Consider the following 20,228-nt stretch of genomic DNA (forward strand, 5'->3'; position numbering starts at 1 on the left):
AGGAGACAGCGCTACAGTAAGCGCTGTCCCCCCCACATGGTGCTGAAGCCGCCATTCATATCTTCTCTGCAGCAGCGTTTGCTGTAGAGAAGATATGAATAATAATTTGTTTCTCGTGTTTAACATAAAGAGCCATGTCACCATCCCCCTCCCACCCCCTCACAGTAATGAATATGCGGCTCCACCTCCCACCTCATACAGGAGAAAGTTCGGCGAGGACAGGACGCTGCAAGGGAGCCGGGTAAGTATTTTAGTAACAGCGGGGGGGCGCACAGGGGGTGGGAGGGGGATGGTGACAGGGATCTTTATTTTAAACACGAGGACAAAAAAAAAAGGGATTTTTCATATCTTCTTTCCAGCGAACGCTGCTGGAGAGAAGATATGAATGGCCGCTTCAGCACCAGAATTACGGGACAGCACTTATCTCTAGCGCTGTCTCCTGCACGCTCCGTGTGGTACACGGGCGGCGCACATGTGCCACACGGATGGCCTGCGTGAGCTCACGGACACACGGAAGACTCCGGTACCGATTTTTCCTGTACCAGAATTATCTGGACGTGTGGGACAGGCCTTAAAGATAGCAGTGTTATTATAATGCTCCGGAATAAAAATATCTGCCCTAGGCTGAGCCCCTGAGTAAATAATTGCCCCTCACTTTATTCCCAGCACATAATGTGACCCTCACTGTCCCTCTTATGGTACATGCCATCCACACTGCCCTCTCTCTTTTCCTTACTTCACACTGCCTTCTCATACTGTGTCCCTCCTAGAGAGCCCAGTCCCTCTACTGTGCCCCTTCATTACACTCCTCCTACTTGGCATACTGTCTCCTCCTGGCTGTTACCCTCACACTACTCAGTATCTATTCTGTGCCCACTCACACTTTCCTCCCCCATACTGTCTGCACACATTTCTAATAGCCTCCTCATGTACATCCCCCCTGCTAACTATACTATCTCCTCACTTATTTACCCCATTGCTCTCCATATTTCCTCCTCACACATTCCCCCGACTCCCCATACTGTGTCCTCACACATCCCATTACCCTCGCTCCCAATACTGTGTCAGCACACATTTTTCCCTTAGCTACTGTGTCCACCCCCATCTCCCCACTCACCCCCACAGAATATATCCACTCCCCTTCCGACAGAATAAATCCATCCCCCTCCACACAGAATAAATGCACCCTGCCCCACACATGCTAAATAAATTCCCGCCCCCCCACATACATACTGAATAAATCCCCACACACAATGAATAAATCCCCTCCATACACACTGAATAAATCCCCCCACACACTGAATGAATCCCCCCCACACACTGACTAAATCCCCACACACACACTAAATCCCCACACACACACTGAATAAATCCCCCCACACACACTGAATAAATCCCCCCACACACAGAATAAATCCCCAAACACACACACAATGAATAAATCCCTCAACCTCCCTTCCATACACTCTGAATAAATCCCTAATCACACACACACTAAATAAATCTCCCCCCAAACACTGAATAAATAAACACACACACACACTGAGTAAACATTCCCCATAAACCAACCCACCCAATGCTGAATCTTCGGTGTCTTCAGCTCCACAACTACAGGAGCACTTACCATCAAGTCTCTTCTTTCTCCTGCGCGCTGGATAGTGACATCAGCAGCGTGATCACATGACTTGATCACGCTGCTGGCGTCGCTCTGACCCAGCGGTCAGAGCCTCAATTGTACTCGCAGTTGTTAGATGTGAGTACAATTGATCTCCGGGAGCCGGAGCACTGCAGCTTCTCTGTGCCGGCTGTCAGCTTGACAGGTGGCACAGAGAACAGCTGACTCCCAATCCAGGGAGTGACAGAATGCAGCCTCAGGGGGAGACACTTTGGACCGCCACATTAGGCGGCCCAACTGCGCCCCCCTGTTGGCTTCGCCAGGGGCACATGCCCCGACTGCCCCCTAGATACGCCTCTGCCATTGTGTTATGTGCTGCTCCCATCCTGCGCCCCTATCCTGTCACCAATATAAAGAGTAAATCAACACAATAAATCATGAAAAATATGAGTACAGATGTTATCAAAATGAATCAAAGGTAATTCAAGTAAAGTAATCACAGAATATACCCATAGCTGCAGGAGGCGGACCAGTGACTATGCAGAATACTGCAGGATTGCGCCGCAGACAGTGGCACAGCATGTGACAAGCGCCCTATACACACCTCCTCCGAGTGCAGTTATACTACTAGGCAGCCCCCTCCATGGTGGTTACTCTCACCAGTTCATTGCCCCTTTTATTGTGGCAGCTGCTGCAGTGCATTAGTATTGTGACCTGGTGATGGTACAGCTGCCCTTTTTCTGCTGTTTTTCTCACACCCCTGGCCCAGACACCTCTACACTGCTTGGCACCCAGAGGCTCCCTCCTTGGTACCTGTAGTTCACCATCACCACAGCTCCTCGCTTTACACGCTCGATGCCGGCTCCTATTGGGGTCTTGCAGTCACTATTGTGGCACCTCACACACCTGTCCATTGCTGCAGGGGTTAATGAGCGCTCCTACCCCCATCCTGGTCAGGTGACCGCAGCGCCCGCAGGCATTATCACTCTGCGTTTCTCGAAAGGTCACCGGGTTTCCACTCACTGTGAATATGGAACACCAGGAATCTTTATATTTGTTTGGACTTGATACATTGCCTTTTCCAGTTGTCCTGGGGTTACCCTGGTTAAAAATGCACAATCCTGTACTGGACTGGTCGTCAAGCACGATAAGATTCTGGGATCAGGAGTGTTATGGGAAATGATGTGATGTACACATTGCTGCTGTTGTGAAAAATGAGCTACCTGAAGCCATTCAGGAATTCTGGAAAGTATTTTCAGAAGTTGCGTCACAAGCTCTACCACCTCATAGAGATTACGATTGCGCTATTGAGTTCGTCCCAGGTGCTACTCTCCCTAAGAGTCGTTTATTTAATCTGATGATTCCCAAGAGGGAGGTCTTAAAGGAATACCTACATACTAGTCTCACTGTAGGTCATATAAGACCCTCTAAATCCCCTGTGGCTGTGGGGTTCTTTTTTGCAAAAAAAAAAAAAAGATGGGGGTCTTAGGCCGTGTCTTGATTTCAGGGAGATTAATAAGATCACTGTGCGTAATCCTTACCCCTTGCCGCTAATTCCGGATTTGTTTAACCAATTAGTTGGAGCCAATTGGTTCTCTAAGGTCGATCTCCGTGGGGCATATAATTTGCTGCGGGTTAAAGAAGGTGATGAATGGAAGACAGCCTTTAATACCCCCGGAAGGTCATTTTGAGTGTCTAATTATGCCTTTCGACATTACAAATGCTCTGGCTTTCTTTCAAAATTGCATTAACGACATCCTGAGGCCGTTGATCGGCAGGAGTATGATTGTTTATTTGGATGATATTTTGATCTATTCTCCCGATCTGGAGTTGCATTGGCAGAGAGTCCGTGAGGTTCTGCAGATTCTGAGAGAAAGCACACTCTTTGCTAAACTGAAGAAATGCGAGTTTGAGGTACAGAAAATTAGTTTTTTGGGGTACTTTGTTTCCAGTGATGGTTTTGAGATGGACCCGGTGAAGGTTCAGGTGGTATTGGAGTGGCCTAGACCTGAATGCTTGAAGTTGATTCAGAGATTTTTGGGGTTTGCTAATTATTATAGAAAATTCATAAAGAATTTTTCTGTTATCGCAAAACCCCTTACTGATCTTACTAAGAAGGGTTCCAATACTGTCTAATGGTCTCCTGAGGCTGTTAAGGCTTTTGAGCATCTCAAGGAGAGGTTTAGCTCTGCTCCTGTTTTGAGACAAAGCCCTTTCTGGTAGAGGTGGATGCCTCATCAGTAGGAGTGGGGGCTGTTCTGTCCCAGGAGGGAGAGGATGGGGTGCATCCCTGTGCTTTCTTTTCTAAGAAATTTTCAGACGCAGAGCTCAACTACAATGTTGGGAACCGAGAATTGCTGGCTATTAAGCTTGCGTTTGAGCATTGATGACATTTTTTGAAGGGCGCTAGACATCCTATACAAGTCTTTGTGCAGTGCTGTACCTCTGGTTCTGCTAGCCTTAGTTTCTGTTTTCTATTGGTTTCTTCAGCCTTCTCTGTGTTTTCTATTAGGAGGTGACCCGTTTTTGTACCCAGTCCTTAGTTCTTTTATGGAAACCCTTCCCCTTATCTATAGGTCTTCGCTTGAGATTAACCTAGGATCGTCGGTGGGTCTACTCGCAAGGAATGGGTCGCCCTCTCCATCGCAGGGTTTCAGCCTAGTCATAGTGCAGGGTCAGTTTTCCCCCTTCTACTTTAGTCCTGTGTTGCAGATCCATAACACTTTTATAGTACTAGTCTTCTCCTATGGACCAAAAAGATCTTTTGAGCCCCCATATACTCCAGGGCTCAGTGCCACTGCAGCACATGTACGTACTATAGTTATGCCTCTATGTTTGTATCTCGACAATCAGACATGAATTTACCATGCAGCCTATAGATATTCTCTCCTATTTTGTAGTAGATGTGTAGGTACTGCAATAATCTGTAATGCACCTATATATCTTCTCTGTCAACAGCTGCATTTGCTCCTTGGGCTGGAATACGTGAGCTGCGGGGACTTTTACAGCTACTTACTGATGAAGGGGCAGCTTGACATCCCCAGTGCAAGGTAAAGGTTTATATAATTATACATGTACTGAAATATATATAAGAGCAGTTCTGTTATCAGTGCTGACTGATCATTGGCATTCTGGTGTTTTCGATGGCAATAGAGTTTAGACTAAAGCAATATTTTAGTCAACAGAATCTGGACAGAATCCTGACTGACCACTTTAATATACTATAGAATAGGGCAGGATTTCTTGTATTTCTTCTGTACACAGTCACTAATTTCTTGTCTTTTTGTCAGATTCTATGCCGCTGAACTCATCTGTGGAATACAATATCTCCACTCAAAGGGCATCATCCACAGAGACCTCAAGCCCGAGAACATCTTGGTGGCTGAAACGGGCCATATTAAGATCTCAGATTTCGGTCTCGCAATTGACAACATGCATGGAGACCGAACAGCCACTGGATATGCTGGAACACAAGGCTACATGGCTCCTGAGGTGAGAAGAACATGGGTTTTTTTTCATACTATAATTGTATGCCAGCCAGGATCATATACATAATCCTTCATGTCTCCATGAATTGGAAGAGGGAAGTAAGACCGTGCCAGACTCAAAGGGACAGGGCATTAATTTAAAATTCAACATCAAGTGTTTAGCTGAATTTGGATGTCTCCATATACAATGGATAATTTTTCCAGAATCTGTGAGTCTGGCCAAAATACATGATTATGTTATGTATTTTGCCAGCATTAGAGACCCAGGAGCTACAAGTCAGATAACAAAGTAACAAAGGGTACAGGAGCTCAGAAGAGCAGCATGGCTCCTTTCAGTCATTAGTGGAAGTAATCATAATATTCAAGTGACGTCACAACCAGAGGAATCATCCACCCTCAATGGATTACATAATCTTACAATTATTATAGCAAAAACTTTGTTACACTAAAGCTATAGAACTTTTTGACCAACTCTTTATCTATTTCCATCTTCATGTAGATTTTGGCTGGGAAGGAGTATAACACTGGAGTAGATTGGTTTTCTTTTGGTGTCATCTTAAAAGAAATGGTTACCGATGAGTGCGCCTACCATCAAACACTCGATAAATCCTCAAGCATCAGGAACATCATTAAACAGGTCAATAGTTTTAACAGCCGGTAGTACTATGATTTATACAATGTTATAGCTGTAAAGATGAGCAAATCTTTTGAAATTTAAAATAACCAGCTTCTTCCAAATATTTCGAAAAATTGCATGTACTCAACAAAAATTAAAAAACTTGTGGTAACCGTTCTTCACTGCTGTGCTGTCACACATTATCTGTACAGTCTTTTAGTGTTTTATGTTTTTCTCTTTGTGATGTGCTCTCCTTATCCAGATTCACCACAAGATGGCTGCTATATTCCCTGCTTTGGATTTCATACAGGCTATGATAGTCCCTCCTGATTGTGCTATAACATGTGATGTGACACCTGTAAGGCAATATGGTGAGGCCTGGACGGCTGCATCAGAGGTCCTATTAGCCTTCTCTGGCTGATATAAATTTCAGCAGTACTCTATGAAAAACGGCTGCAACTATTATAGGTCATTCCCAAGCAGCAAATTACAAATTGATGAAATTTACCGGGGTTCATCAGATTCTTAAAAATTCGACGCAAATTCTATTTGCATCAAGTCGATTATCTCATCTCGGCATAGTACTCATCATTTTCTCTGTTACTTACATTGATGGATTTTGGCTTTTTCTTTATTAGCTTCTTCAGAAAGATCCTGCTAGCCGCTTAGGAGCCAACGGTAACATCAGAGAGCACAATTTTTTTCAGCGTATCGACTGGGTCTCAGTGGAAGCTCTGAAACTGCCTCCACCATACATCCCTGTGGTAAGTATACAAGCAAATATTGTTCCATTACCTCATACAATATATTTTGCAGAATCTACTTATTTTTTAAGAGCAGATAATTACTGATGACAATAACACTGGATAGGCAACACCATCCAGATCTGCTACTCCATACTGGCATGGCTTTGTTGATTCAGTTATTTGGATTCTAATTTTTGGATTGTACACAATTGATTATCTAGTGTAGATTTGATCATTCTCCAGTGGGACTGTTGGTGTTATTTTGTTGGTTCCTTAGCTTCATGCACTGTGTGTCTATTTTTTCATTAATTTTTAATCTGCACAACTGGTTTTAAATGGAGACTGTGATAAAAAGTCATAATTCTAATTTTAGATTTTCTTTTTTCATTTATAGCCATCTGAGCTTCGCCATCGTCGTAAACCATTCCATCTGGACAAATTAGAAGCAGCGGAGGTCACAGAACTTACATCAGCAAATGACCAGGCTTTGTTCGAGGGATTTTCATTTGTCAACCTGGAAACCCTTTACCAGACACCAGCTCTATAGTCATCAGAGCGAGCTGTCCACCTGAGCCTCCGGAAGACTGAAAGCTGGAAGAATAAACATCACTTCAACAAACGCTGCAAGAATGAAGTTGGCCATGGAGACTTCGAGGGACCCCAAATGAAGACGCAGAGAATGACAAAGCCAGCAGATCCATCTATGAGCTGGCGGTAAGTATAAGCGTAATAATATCTGCGCTTTATTACAATCATAGGCGTGTGCCAAACATTTTACACTGACCGGTAATGGGATTTCCTCCTGCTCATGGCAGCTCCAGCTTATGGTGCTGTCTTGGGCAAAGAGGAAATAACCAGGTGCGAGATGGCTTGGCTATTAAGGGGTGGAAGGAGGCCAGATTTTTTTTTTTTTAAACTAACATCTTGCACATGCCTATGATAAATTTACCATTACCGGTAGTTGGATTTCCTCATACTTATGACAGTGCTGTCATAGGACTGGGGAAAAAGGTGAGAGATGGCCGGCTATTTAGGGGTGGAAGGAGGCCGGATTTTTTTTTTTTTTTTTTTTTAAATATAAGGAAACATTGGTCCTCAGAGAGCAAAAGTGTTTGCTGCTAGTGGACCTGCACATCCTCCAGATGGAGGAGGAGGAAATGATGGAGGTGGTGGAATGGGCAAAGGTGGGGTGGTGGTGGAAAAGGCGATGATGGTGGTAGTGGAAAGGACAATGATGGTGGAAAGGGCAATTATGGGGGTGATAGGGGAGGAGGAAATGATGGAGGTGGTGGAATGGGCAATGATGGGGTGGTGGGGAGAAAGCAATGATGGAGGTGGTGGAATGGGCAATGATGAGGTGGTGGGGAGAAAGCCATGATAGAGATGGTGGAAATGGCAATAATGGGGGTGCTGGGGGTGGGGGAAAGGACAATAATGGGATGCGGGGGGAGGAGGACAATGAGGGGGTGTGGGGGATTGGGAAGGGAGGAAGGGGGATTTATAATGGATTTAGGAACAGGGGGAGGTGGAGGAAGATGTTATTATTGCTTTTATGTTTAACACAGTCCCTTAGTATATAGTGTACTCACTTATTATACATAGCACAGCCCCTTAGTATATAGTGTACTCACTTATTATGTATTGCAGTCCCTTAGTATATAGTGTAGTAATATAAAAAACATGGCACTCTTGTAGTGATCAGTTGTAAGTGCTCAAGTAGGGTGTCCAGCCCGTCGTAAAGCTATATGCAAAAAAAAGGCACTCAAGAGGTAGCAAAAATGCAATGTTCAATTTATTGTGCACCAAAACAGTATGTTATTATGTTAAACGTTTTCAGTCCATAAAGGGACCTTCATCAGAACAAACTGGTTCAGTAGTATAGTTGAGATGGTCACACCATGCTTGGCATTTACCCTACCGGCATCCAGAGCATATCCATAGCGTCGATTGTCGCAAGCCACAGACCCGCTGCGTTTACATATATTGAACCACAGCATTCAGGCACCTAATCCTAGAATATGGTCATACAAGGCATAATAAAACCTTCTCAACTATACTACTGAACCAGTTTGTTCAGATGAAGGTCTTTTTACGGACCGAAAACGTTTAACATAGCAACATACTGTCTGGATGCACAATAAGTGGAACCTTGCCTTTTTGCTACCTCTTGAGTGCCAATTTTTTTGCATATCAGTATATAGTGTAGTCACTTTTATCTATAGCACAGTCCCTTAGTATATAGTGTAGTCACTTACAGTATGTATAGCACAGTCCCTTAGTATATAGTGTACTCACTTATGTTTAACACCATCCTTAGTTACATAGTTTCCTCTTTTATCATGTATAACACGGTCCCTTATTACATACCATCCTCTCTAGTTATATATGGTGCCGTCCCTTATTATATAGCTTCCTCTGCTGTTATGTACAGTGCTGTCTCTTACATAGTGTATTCTTGTTATTTTTTTTAGTCACAGCGCCCTCTTTTATTACATAGTCTGCTCTCTTGTTAGATATAAAATGACTGCTGATGGAGGAGCCGGTGACCAGACTACCAGTCCATCATCTCCTCCATTAGAAAAGAACCTTTCCCATGCTCCATGAGCCATCATTGCATTAAAAATCCAACAAGAGAAGACAGTATGTAATAAAAAACAGAACTCTATATAATCCAATATGTAAGGGACGGTGCTGTACATAGCAAGAGAGGGCACTGTATAAGGGACAGCAATATACATAATAAAGGAGACAATGTAATATATTTACATGTATGTGTGTGTTGATATACAGTATATATATATTTATATATACATAGCTTTGTCGCCATAAAAGGAGGGGGCCCAGACACATTTCTTGCACAGGGGCCCCAAGCTGTCAGTGTCCGCCCTTGTGCTGTGCCGTGTGCCTTTAATTAATTGTGCGCACCTCCGTCACTCTACCTGGCTCCCCCTAACTCCTACTTTCTAGTCATGCACTGCTCTCGGCTGAACTCTGGCTGGATTTGCATAAGGACGTCACACCTCCTGGCTGACGTAGCTTTCCAGCCTGAGATACCAATATATGCTGGGCTCGACCGGAAGTAGTTGCACATGTGAGGGAGGCTACCGACTGTTGGAGGTGGGGCGTGAGGTGCTGAGGCTGTGTGGAGACTCAAGACGTTGAGCTGGGCCCGGCGGTGATTTTTTTTTTCTTGGGGGGGTATTCAGATTTTCGTTATGGGGCCCCATGATTTATATGTACGCTCCTGGCACTATTGTATGTTGTTCTTAGATTTATGGAAATACATCTTTATTATTATGGTTCAGTTCTTTAGATTGTGTGCAATATTGTTTGCGGTTTTTAGATTTTGTTTTTCTGACCTCACAAAATGACCTTATTTTCATTGTATTAGTTGGTTATACGTGTTGTATTTGTTCTTGGATTTTTTTGTTTTTTTGTTTTGTTTGTTTTGTTACTAGCACTATAATTGTACACTTTACATAATTGACCAAAAGATTTAACTAAATGACTCTTATGAAAAATAGATTTAGTTAGCAAAATGTTTAGTGGGAATGTGTTACGAAGCTTTCATGTTAAGGGCATTGACCACTTTGAGTGCAAAAATTCAACATAGCCTATATTTCTATTTCCCATATTTCATATTTAGTGCTGAAATGCAAGAATGGCCATATTAGTAAGTACATTACCATCATCTCAAACACATTGGTCAACAATAACTAGAAAAAGACCATCCTTTTTCATCATAGTTTGAAGTTTTGGAAGATTTTTCTTTAAAGTTTATGTCACCCCTTATATCATAAAATAATAAATAAACAGAAACTGCTTTTCTATTAGACTGAAATGTCCAGAAGAGATCCCCTTTCATCAGTCACCTGATTATCATAACAAGCAGGATTACAATGAGATAACAGAATCCACAATTCACAGTAAGAAGTGTCACAGCTCACCTCTTCCCCCTTCCTGCACAATGACATCTGCATGTCACTAAAAATGACAACATGTATAGAAAAGCCTCCCGAGGAAACAATAGTCTCCTATAATGTCTTGCGAGATATATATATATATATATATATATATATATATATATATATACGTACGTCCAATGTCCATGTCTCCAAACAGGCCAGAGAGCAGCTTCCATAAAGACACAGAAGACAAAATACAATAATCTGCAATTAGAAATACAGATTATAAAAAAAAAATATCACAATCTAGTTTCAATCATTTAAAAAAAATATATGTGATACATTCCCAGAAAAATAATTAAAAATATACATAAAAAGAGTATTGGATATGTTAAGAATTGTTTAATAGGTTAGAGTAGAGTAGGGCCCTGCCAAAAGAGTCTACCTTGTCGTGGTGGCAGGCTTACATAATCTTTTGGCCAAAACAAAACCTGATGGCTATGTATGTGATATGGTGTTCGATGGGAACTGTTAATGTATGGTTGGTGAGAACATGGTGCAAAAAGTAGAGTTTTTCCAAGAGTGGGCTATGGGACCATTCGGGGGTGGTGGCGGAGCTGGGGAGGAGCCTGGGCAGAGTGTCAAGATGGTCCAAAAATGTTGCCACTATGGGGCAATGAAATTCCCGGTAGCAACCATGTCCAGATGTAAGTGGAAAATTAGAGCAGAAGTCTTAACAAGCACATTTCATTAAGAAGACCCTGAAGATGTCAATGACAGGAGGTCCACCTATGAGCGGGAGGTAAGTATGGGCGCCATAATATCTACACTTCGCTATAATCAAGAATATGTGCCAAACATTTTACATTGACCAGTAATAGGATTTCCTCCTACTCATGGCAGCTCCAGTATTGATGCTTTCTTAAGCAATGAGAAAATAACAATGTGTGTGATGGCCGCTATAAGGAGTGGAGTAGGCCGGATTTGTCTTTTTAAATAACATGTTGCATATGCTTATGATAAATGTATTATCACCGGTAGTTGGGTTTCCTCATACTTATGACAGTGCTGTCATAGAACTGGGGGAAAAAGCTGAGAGATGACCGGCTCTTAAGGGGAGGAACAGGCCAGATTTATTTTTAAACATGGTTACTAACATCTTATCATATTCCTATAATAATTCTTCCATTATTAGTTATTGGATTTCCTTAAATTTGTGGCACTGCTTTAAAAACACAGTGCCATAAACATTCTATTTTATCCAACTCTACGAGAAAATCCTTCAGGAATGAAGGTGGCCATGAAGACCTGGGAGATAGAGGAGCCAACAGATCCATCTATGAGCTGGTGGTAAGTATAAGCGCTATAATATCTGCCCTGTGTCCCAATCATAGGCATGTGCCAAACATTTTACACTGATAATAGGATTTCCTCCTGCTCATGGCAGCTCCAGCTTTTGGTGCCGTCTTGGGCAAAGAGAAAATAAAAAGGTGAGAGATGGCCGGCTATTAAGGGGTAGAGGAGGCCGGATTTTTTTTATATATATATTTATCCTATTACATTATTATTAACATCCTATATAATTACATTAATTCTACTATTCATAGTCATTAGAGGATAGCATTGGTCACAGATCACACAGGACACATACAGTAGATGCATTTTAGCAGCCAGGTTTTCCTGAAAGTGATATGTACAGCAGCCAATTATCCAATAAAGTAATAGCATAGTTGTTTTACCAGGAGCCAGGGGAAGAGAGCAGTATTACATCCACTGGGTATAGAAGAGACCTGGAGCACATCCATAATTTACAATGTTTCTCTTTAACCCCTTAACGTTATATGACGTACATATCCACCTTGGGCATACAGTGGGGCAAAAAAGTATTTAGTCAGTCAGCAATAGTGCAAGTTCCACCACTTAAAAAGATGAGAGGCGTCTGTAATTTACATCATAGGTAGACCTCAACTATGGGAGACAAACTGAGAAAAAAAAATCCAGAAAATCACATTTTCTGTTTTTTTATCATTTTATTTGCATATTATGGTGGAAAATAAGTATTTGGTCAGAAACAAAATTTCATCTCAATACTTTGTAATATATCCTTTGTTGGCAATGACAGAGGTCAAACGTTTTCTGTAAGTCTTCACAAGGTTGCCACACACTGTTGTTGGTATGTTGGCCCATTCCTCCATGCAGATCTCCTCTAGAGCAGTGATGTTTTTGGCTTTTCGCTTGGCAACACGGACTTTCAACTCCCTCCAAAGGTTTTCTATAGGGTTGAGATCTGGAGACTGGCTAGGCCACTCCAGGACCTTGAAATGCTTCTTACGAAGCCACTCCTTCGTTGCCCTGGCGGTGTGCTTTGGATCATTGTCATGTTGAAAGACCCAGCCATGTTTCATCTTCAATGCCCTTGCTGATGGAAGGAGGTTTGCACTCAAAATCTCACGATACATGGCCCCATTCATTCTTTCATGTACCCGGATCAGTCGTCCTGGCCCCTTTGCAGAGAAACAGCCCCAAAGCATGATGTTTCCACCACCATGCTTTACAGTAGGTATGGTGTTGGATGGATGCAACTCAGTATTCTTTTTCCTCCAAACACGACAAGTTGTGTTTCTACCAAACAGTTCCAGTTTGGTTTCATCAGACCATAGGACATTCTCCCAAAACTCCTCTGGATCATCCAAATGCTCTCTAGCAAACTTCAGACGGGCCCGGACATGTACTGGCTTAAGCAGTGGGACACGTCTGGCACTGCAGGATCTGAGTCCATGGTGGCGTAGTGTGTTACTTATGGTAGGCCTTGTTACATTGGTCCCAGCTCTCTGCAGTTCATTCACTAGGTCCCCCCGCGTGGTTCTGGGATTTTTGCTCACCGTTCTTGTGATCATTCTGACCCCACGGGGTGGGATTTTGCGTGGAGCCCCAGATCGAGGGAGATTATCAATGGTCTTGTATGTCTTCCATTTTCTAATTATTGCTCCCACTGTTGATTTCTTCACTCCAAGCTGGTTGGCTATTGCAGATTCAGTCTTCCCAGCCTGGTGCAGGGCTACAATTTTGTTTCTGGTGTCCTTTGACAGCTCTTTGGTCTTCACCATAGTGGAGTTTGGAGTCAGGCTGTTTGAGGGTGTGCACAGGTGTCTTTTTATACTGATAACAAGTTTAAACAGGTGCCATTACTACAGGTAATGAGTGGAGGAAAGAGGAGACTCTTAAAGAAGAAGTTACAGGTCTGTGAGAGCCAGAAATCTTGATTGTTTGTTTCTGACCAAATACTTATTTTCCACCATAATATGCAAATAAAATGATAAAAAAACAGAAAATGTGATTTTCTGGATTTTTTTTTCTCAGTTTGTCTCCCTTAGTTGAGGTCTACCTATGATGTAAATTACAGACGCCTCTCATCTTTTTAAGTGGTGGAACTTGCACTATTGCTGACTGACTAAATACTTTTTTGCCCCACTGTATGTCACTTTCTGCTCCATGACGCAGGAGCGGACACCGACAGAAGACTTCTGCTGTGCAGAATAATATATGGGCCCTTTGCAGTCCGATAGCTCATCATAATGAACAACTCCACCTGCAACTCCATCTGTAGCTGCTAGGATCGGCGTTCTCGATAATCCCGGTAGTTTTACCTCACACATCCTGTGGTCAGTAGTGACAGCAGCGCATGAGGAGACTGACCAAGAGAGCGCACTCCCTCCGTCAGCCCATCGGTAACCCCACAATATGTTGCTATAGCAACCAAAGGCCTGTCTTCTGAGTCTGCTATTTACTATAGGCAGATCCCATCGGAAGTGGGGCCTATTAGGGGCCATCAATAACGTACAGGAAAGGTTTCCCAAATAGTGCCGTATATTACTAATGCAATCATAGGATCACATTTTCAAGTACCCTTGGTAGATTTATAAATATTGTAAAAATGTTAAACAAAATTGTTTTAAAGGGAAATTGTCCGCAGCATGAGGTAGGAACTGTGTAATTTATTGGGCTGTGGGTTATTGTTTAAACACAATGAAGGTTTGATCACCAGGAGATTATCACTGCCTGGACCACACAGCATGCGTCCACATCCCCTTCTCTGATAATTGGCTCACTATCAATAGACAATACACAGAAAGCTGTGGAGTGGGTGGGAATAGCTTTCTGACCTCTGCTACATGCAACGTCTAAGAACTCTGATTGTGTAACATCTGCTGCACCCAGTAAACCAAGTGATACATCAATGCAATCAGGGTCTCTATCTCTACATTATGCTGTTCTCAGATGAAGTAGCAAAAACCTGGTGACTGATCCCCTTTAAGTTTTTTTTTTTTTTTAAGTTAAAACACCCTCCCCAAAATTCCAGTTTTCTCAATAAAAAAAAGTATAATCTGGGAAAATATAAACGTAGCTTAAAAATTACACATATTTTTTTTTTTGTATAATTGCTGTTTTTATTATATATTGTGCAAAAGAAGAAAAATGTAAAAAATGCTATAAATTGGATATCACTATTATATTGACCTGTGATATAACACTACCGTATATACTCGTGTATAAGCCAAGTTTTTCAGCACTTTTTTTGTGCTGAAAAAAACCCCCGATACACAAGTCATTTTCCCAGAAAGCCGGCCGGGGAGGGAGAGGTGGAGCGGCGGAGCAGCGGGTCACAGAGGAAGGAGCCGGCTGCTGCATCTAAAGCCTGTGCCCGCTGGTAAAGAGAAATGAATATTGACTGTGCTGGCAGTGAATATTCATTTCTCTTATAGTGTGCACAGTTACAGACGCAGCTGCCGACTTCTAGCAGTGGCAGGGCTATAACAGGTGCCCATTCATTAAGGTAAAGAATATTCACCTATCTCCACTCCCATAGGTGTGGAGTGAATATTCATTACCTTAATGAGCGGGGACATGTGATTCCTCGACCGGAAGAGCTGCTGGCTGGATGCAGCGAGGGCGTGCAGGGAAGGTAAGTAGGATGTGTTTGTTTTTTTTATAGGAACTATGCATGCAAGGACAGGGATGCGGAGCCATGCATACAAGGACAGGGACAGGGGAGCCATGCATACAATGATGGGGACGGGGAGACATGCATACAAAGATGGGGACGTGGAGACATGCATACCAGGACAGGGATTTGGAGCCATGCATAAAAGGACAGGGATGGGGAGCCATGCATACAAGGACAGGGATGGGGAGCCAAGCATACAAGGACAGGGATGGGGAGCCATACATACAAGGACAGGTATGGGGAGCCATACATACAAGGCAGGGATGGGGAGCTGTTATGTTTGGCTGGTGGTTAGGAGCACTAGAAATGACCAGATGAGCAAACGAGCAATACAGGACGAGCTCTGGGAAGTGGGAGCTCTGCTGATCGCAACCCCTAATCCTATCACAACAACTAGAAATAGCCATGGAGCGTTCCTGACTCTGCCTAGACGCCTCTTCACAGCCTAAGAGCTAACTACCCCTAAAGATAAAAAATACAGCCTACCTTGCCTCAGAGAAATTCCCCAAAGAAATAGGCAGCCCCCACATATATTGACTGTGAGTTAAGATGGAAGTCACAAACACAGGAATGAAATAGATTTCAGCATAGGAGGCCAGACTAACTAAACAGACAGAGGATAGGAAAGGTATCTTTGCGGTCAGCATAAAAAACTAACAAAAAACCACGCAGAGTGTGCAAAAGAAACCGCCGCACCGACTCACGGCACGGTGGTGCCATTCTGCATCCCAGAGCTTCCAGCTAACAAGATTAAATCATAATAGCAAGCTGGACAAAAACACAGTGGTAACAAATAAGCTAGCAGGGACTTAGCTTTTGCTGAAATAGACAGGTCATCTGAAAGATCCAAGAGAACTGAACCAGTACTAGGACATTGACAGCTGGCATCAAGTAACGATCTGAGTGGAGTTAAATAGGGCAGCCAGCCAAGACCTGAACGAGATCAGCTGGAGAAGGAATCTCAGAACCAGAAGCTCCACTCACAGCCACCAGAGGGAGTCCATGAACAGAACTCGCCGAAGTACCATTCATAACCACAGGAGGGAGCTCGAGAACAGAATTCACAACAGTACCCCCCCCTTGAGGAGGGGTCACCGAACCCTCACCAGAGCCTCCAGGCCGCTCCGGATGAGCCAAATGAAAGGCACGAACAAGATCGGCAGCATGAACATCAGAGGCAACTACCCAGGAATTATCCTCCTGACCATAACCTTTCCACTTGACTAGGTACTGAAGTTTCCGTCTCGAAATACGAGAATCCAAAATCTTCTCCACCACATACTCCAACTCCCCCTCAACCAACACCGGGGCAGGAGGATCAACGGAGGGAACCATAGGAGCCACATATCTCCGCAACAACGACCTATGGAACACATTATGGATGGCGAAAGAAGCTGGAAGGTCCAAACGAAATGACACAGGATTAATAATTTCAGAAATCTTATGAGGACCAATGAAACGAGGCTTAAACTTAGGAGACGAAACCTTCATAGGAACAAAACGAGACGACAACCAAACCAAATCCCCAACACGAAGTCAGGGACCAACACAGCGACAGCGGTTAGCGAAACGTTGAGCCTTCTCCTGGGACAATGTCAAATTGTCCACTAGGTGAGTCCAAATTTGCTGCAACCTGTCCACCACGGAATCCACACCAGGACAGTCCGAAGGCTCAACCTGCCCTGAAGAAAAACGACGCTTCAGCTCCTGAAAAGCCTCAACGGCCGCAGAGGACCAATTGACCACATCAGCACCTTTCTTGGTCAAATCAGTCAATGGTTTAACAACACTAGAAAAAGTAGCGATGAAGCGACGGTAAAAATTAGCAAAGCCCAGAAATTTCTGAAGGCTCTTCACAGAAGTAGGCTGAGTCCAATCATAAATGGCCTGAACTTTAACAGGGTCCATCTCGATAGTAGAAGGGGAAAAAATGAAGCCCAAAAATGAAATCTTCTGAACTCCAAAGAGACATTTAGACCCCTTCACAAACAAGGAATGAGCACGAAGGACCTGGAACACCATTCTGACCTGCTTCACATGAGACTCCCAATCGTCCGAAAAGACCAAAATATCATCCAAATATACAATCATGAATCTATCCAGATACTTTCGGAAGATGTCATGCATAAAGGACTGAAACACAGATGGAGCATTAGAAAGCCCGAATGGCATCACCAAGTACTCAAAATGGCCCTCGGGCGTATTAAATGCTGTTTTCCATTCATCGCCCTGTTTAATACGCACAAGGTTATACGCCCCTCGAAGATCTATCTTGGTGAACCAGCTAGCCCCCCTAATCCGAGCAAACAAATCAGACAGTAGCGGCAAAGGGTACTGAAATTTGACGGTGATTTTATTAAGAAGGCGGTAATCTATACAAGGTCTCAGAGAACCATCCTTCTTGGCCACAAAAAAGAACCCTGCTCCCAACGGTGACGACGACAGGCAAATATGCCCTTTCTCCAAGGACTCCTTTATATAACTCCGCATTGCAGCAAGTTCTGGCACAGATAAATTGAACAGGCGGCCCTTCGGAAACTTACTACCAGGAATCAAATTAATAGCACAATCGCAATCCCTATGAGGAGGTAGGGCACTGGATTTGGGCTCATCAAATACATCCCGGTAATCTGACAAGAACTCAGGGACTTCAGAAGGATGGGAAGACGAAATAGACAACAATGGGACATCCCCATGTACCCCTTGACAACCCCAACTGGATACAGACATTGATTTCCAATCCAATACAGAATATGGACCTGTAGCCATGGCAAACCCAAAACGACCACATCAAAAAGCGAATATCCTCCTGATGTGCAGGAGCCATGCACATGGTCAATTGAGTCCAGTACTGAGGCTTATTCTTGGCCAAAGGTGTAGCATCAATTCCTCTCAATGGAATAGGATACTGCAAGGGCTCCAAGAAAAAACCACAGCGCCTGGCAAACTCCAAGTCCATCAAATTCAGGGCAGCGCCTGAATCCACAAATGCCATAACAGAATAGGACGACAAAGAGCAAATCAGAGTAACGGACAAAAGAAATTTTGGCTGTACAGTACCAATGGTGGCAGACCTAGCGAACCGTTTAGTGCGCTTAGGACAATCAGAGATAGCATGAGTGGAGTCACCACAGTAAAAACACAGCCCATTCTGACGTCTGTATTCTTGCCGTTCAGCTCTGGTCAAGGTCCTATCACATTGCATAGGCTCAAGCTTCTGCTCAGAAAACACCGCCAAATGGTGCACATTTTTGCGCTCACGTAAGCGTCGATTGATCTGAATGGCCAAGGACATAGACTCATTCAGACCAGCAGGCGTGGGGAATCCAACCATAACATCCTTAAGGGCTTCAGAAAGACCTTTTCTGAAAATTGCCGCCAGGGCACACTCATTCCACTGAGTAAGCACAGACCACTTTCTGAACTTCTGACAATATACCTCCGCTTCATCCTGACCCTGACACAAAGCCAGCAAAATTTTCTCTGCCTGATCCACTGAATCTGGTTCATCATAAAGCAATCCAAGCGCCAGAAAAAACGTATCTACATTACGCAATGCAGAAACTCCTGGCGCAAGGGAAAATGCCCAGTCTTGAGGGTCGCCACGTAGCAAAGAAATAATGATTTTTACTTGCTGAATGGGGTCACCAGAGGAGCGGGGATTCAAAGCAAAAAACAGTCTACAATTATTTTTGAAATTCAGGAACTTAGATCTATCCCCAGAAAACAAATCAGGAATTGGAATTCTGGGTTCTAACATCGGGTTCTGAACTACATAATCTTGAATGCTTTGTACCCTTGCAGTGAGTTGATCCACACAAGAGGACAGACCTTGAATGTCCATATCTACACCTGTGTCCTGAACCACCCAGAGGTTAAGGGGAAAAGAAATACAAAACACACTGCAGAGAAAAAAAAATGGTCTCAGAACTTCTCTTATCCCTCTATTGAGATGCATTAACACTTTATTGGCCAGCTGTACTGTTATGTTTGGCTGGTGGTTAGGAGCACTAGAAATGACCAGATGAGCAAACTAGCAATACAGGACGAGCTCTGGGAAGTGGGAGCTCTGCTGACCGCAACCCCTAATCCTATCACAACAACTAGAAATAGCCGTGGAGCGTTCCTGACTCTGCCTAGATGCCTCTTCACAGCCTAAGAGCTAACTACCCCTAAAGATAGAAAATACAGCCTACCTTGCCTCAGAGAAATTCCCCAAAGAAATAGGCAGCCCCCACATATATTGACTGTGAGTTAAGATGGAAGTCACAAACACAGGAATGAAATAGATTTTAGCATAGGAGGCCAGACTAACTAAACAGACAGAGGATAGGAAAGGTATCTTTGCGGTCAGCATAAAAAACTAACAAAAAACCACGCAGAGTGTGCAAAAGAAACCACCGCACCGACTCACGGCGCGGTGGTGCCACTCTGCATCCCAGAGCTTCCAGCTAACAAGATTAAATCATAATAGCAAGCTGGACAAAAACACAGTGGTAACAAATAAGCTAGCAGGGACTTAGCTGTTGCTGAAATAGACAGGTCATCTGAAAGATCCAAGAGAACTGAACCAGTACTAGGACATTGATAGCTGGCATCAAGTAACGATCTGAGTGGAGTTAAATAGAGCAGCCAGCCAAGACCTGAACGAGATCAGCTGGAGAAGGAATCTCAGAACCAGCAGCTCCACTCACAGCCACCAGAGGGAGTCCATGAACAGAACTCGCCGAAGTACCATTCATAACCACAGGAGGGAGCTCGAGAACAGAATTCACAACAGGGAGCCATGAATACCTGGATAGGGATGAGGGTACAATGCATACCAGGCTTATACTCCAGTCAATAAGTTTTCC

At 43.6% G+C, this 20,228-nt stretch overlaps 1 long non-coding RNA gene across 2 annotated transcripts in view; it reads right to left on the reverse strand.

The window, feature by feature from the left end:
- LOC143781206 (uncharacterized) overlaps positions 1 to 14,090 on the reverse strand; it is a 181,557-nt gene extending 167,467 nt beyond the window's left edge. Inside the window, exons 1-2 of one of the 2 annotated variants that reach the window (XR_013216619.1) lie at positions 13,960 to 14,090; positions 6,328 to 6,478 (exon numbers count right to left, since the gene is read on the reverse strand). This is a non-coding gene — a long non-coding RNA (uncharacterized LOC143781206). The remainder of the gene's footprint in view (positions 1 to 6,327; positions 6,479 to 13,959) is intronic. The other variant, XR_013216618.1, reaches the window with a different exon arrangement.
- Between the last annotated feature and the right edge of the window lie 6,138 nt (positions 14,091 to 20,228).

This window comes from Ranitomeya variabilis, chromosome 6, assembly GCF_051348905.1.
Source record: "Ranitomeya variabilis isolate aRanVar5 chromosome 6, aRanVar5.hap1, whole genome shotgun sequence".
Taxonomy (NCBI): domain Eukaryota; kingdom Metazoa; phylum Chordata; class Amphibia; order Anura; family Dendrobatidae; genus Ranitomeya; species Ranitomeya variabilis.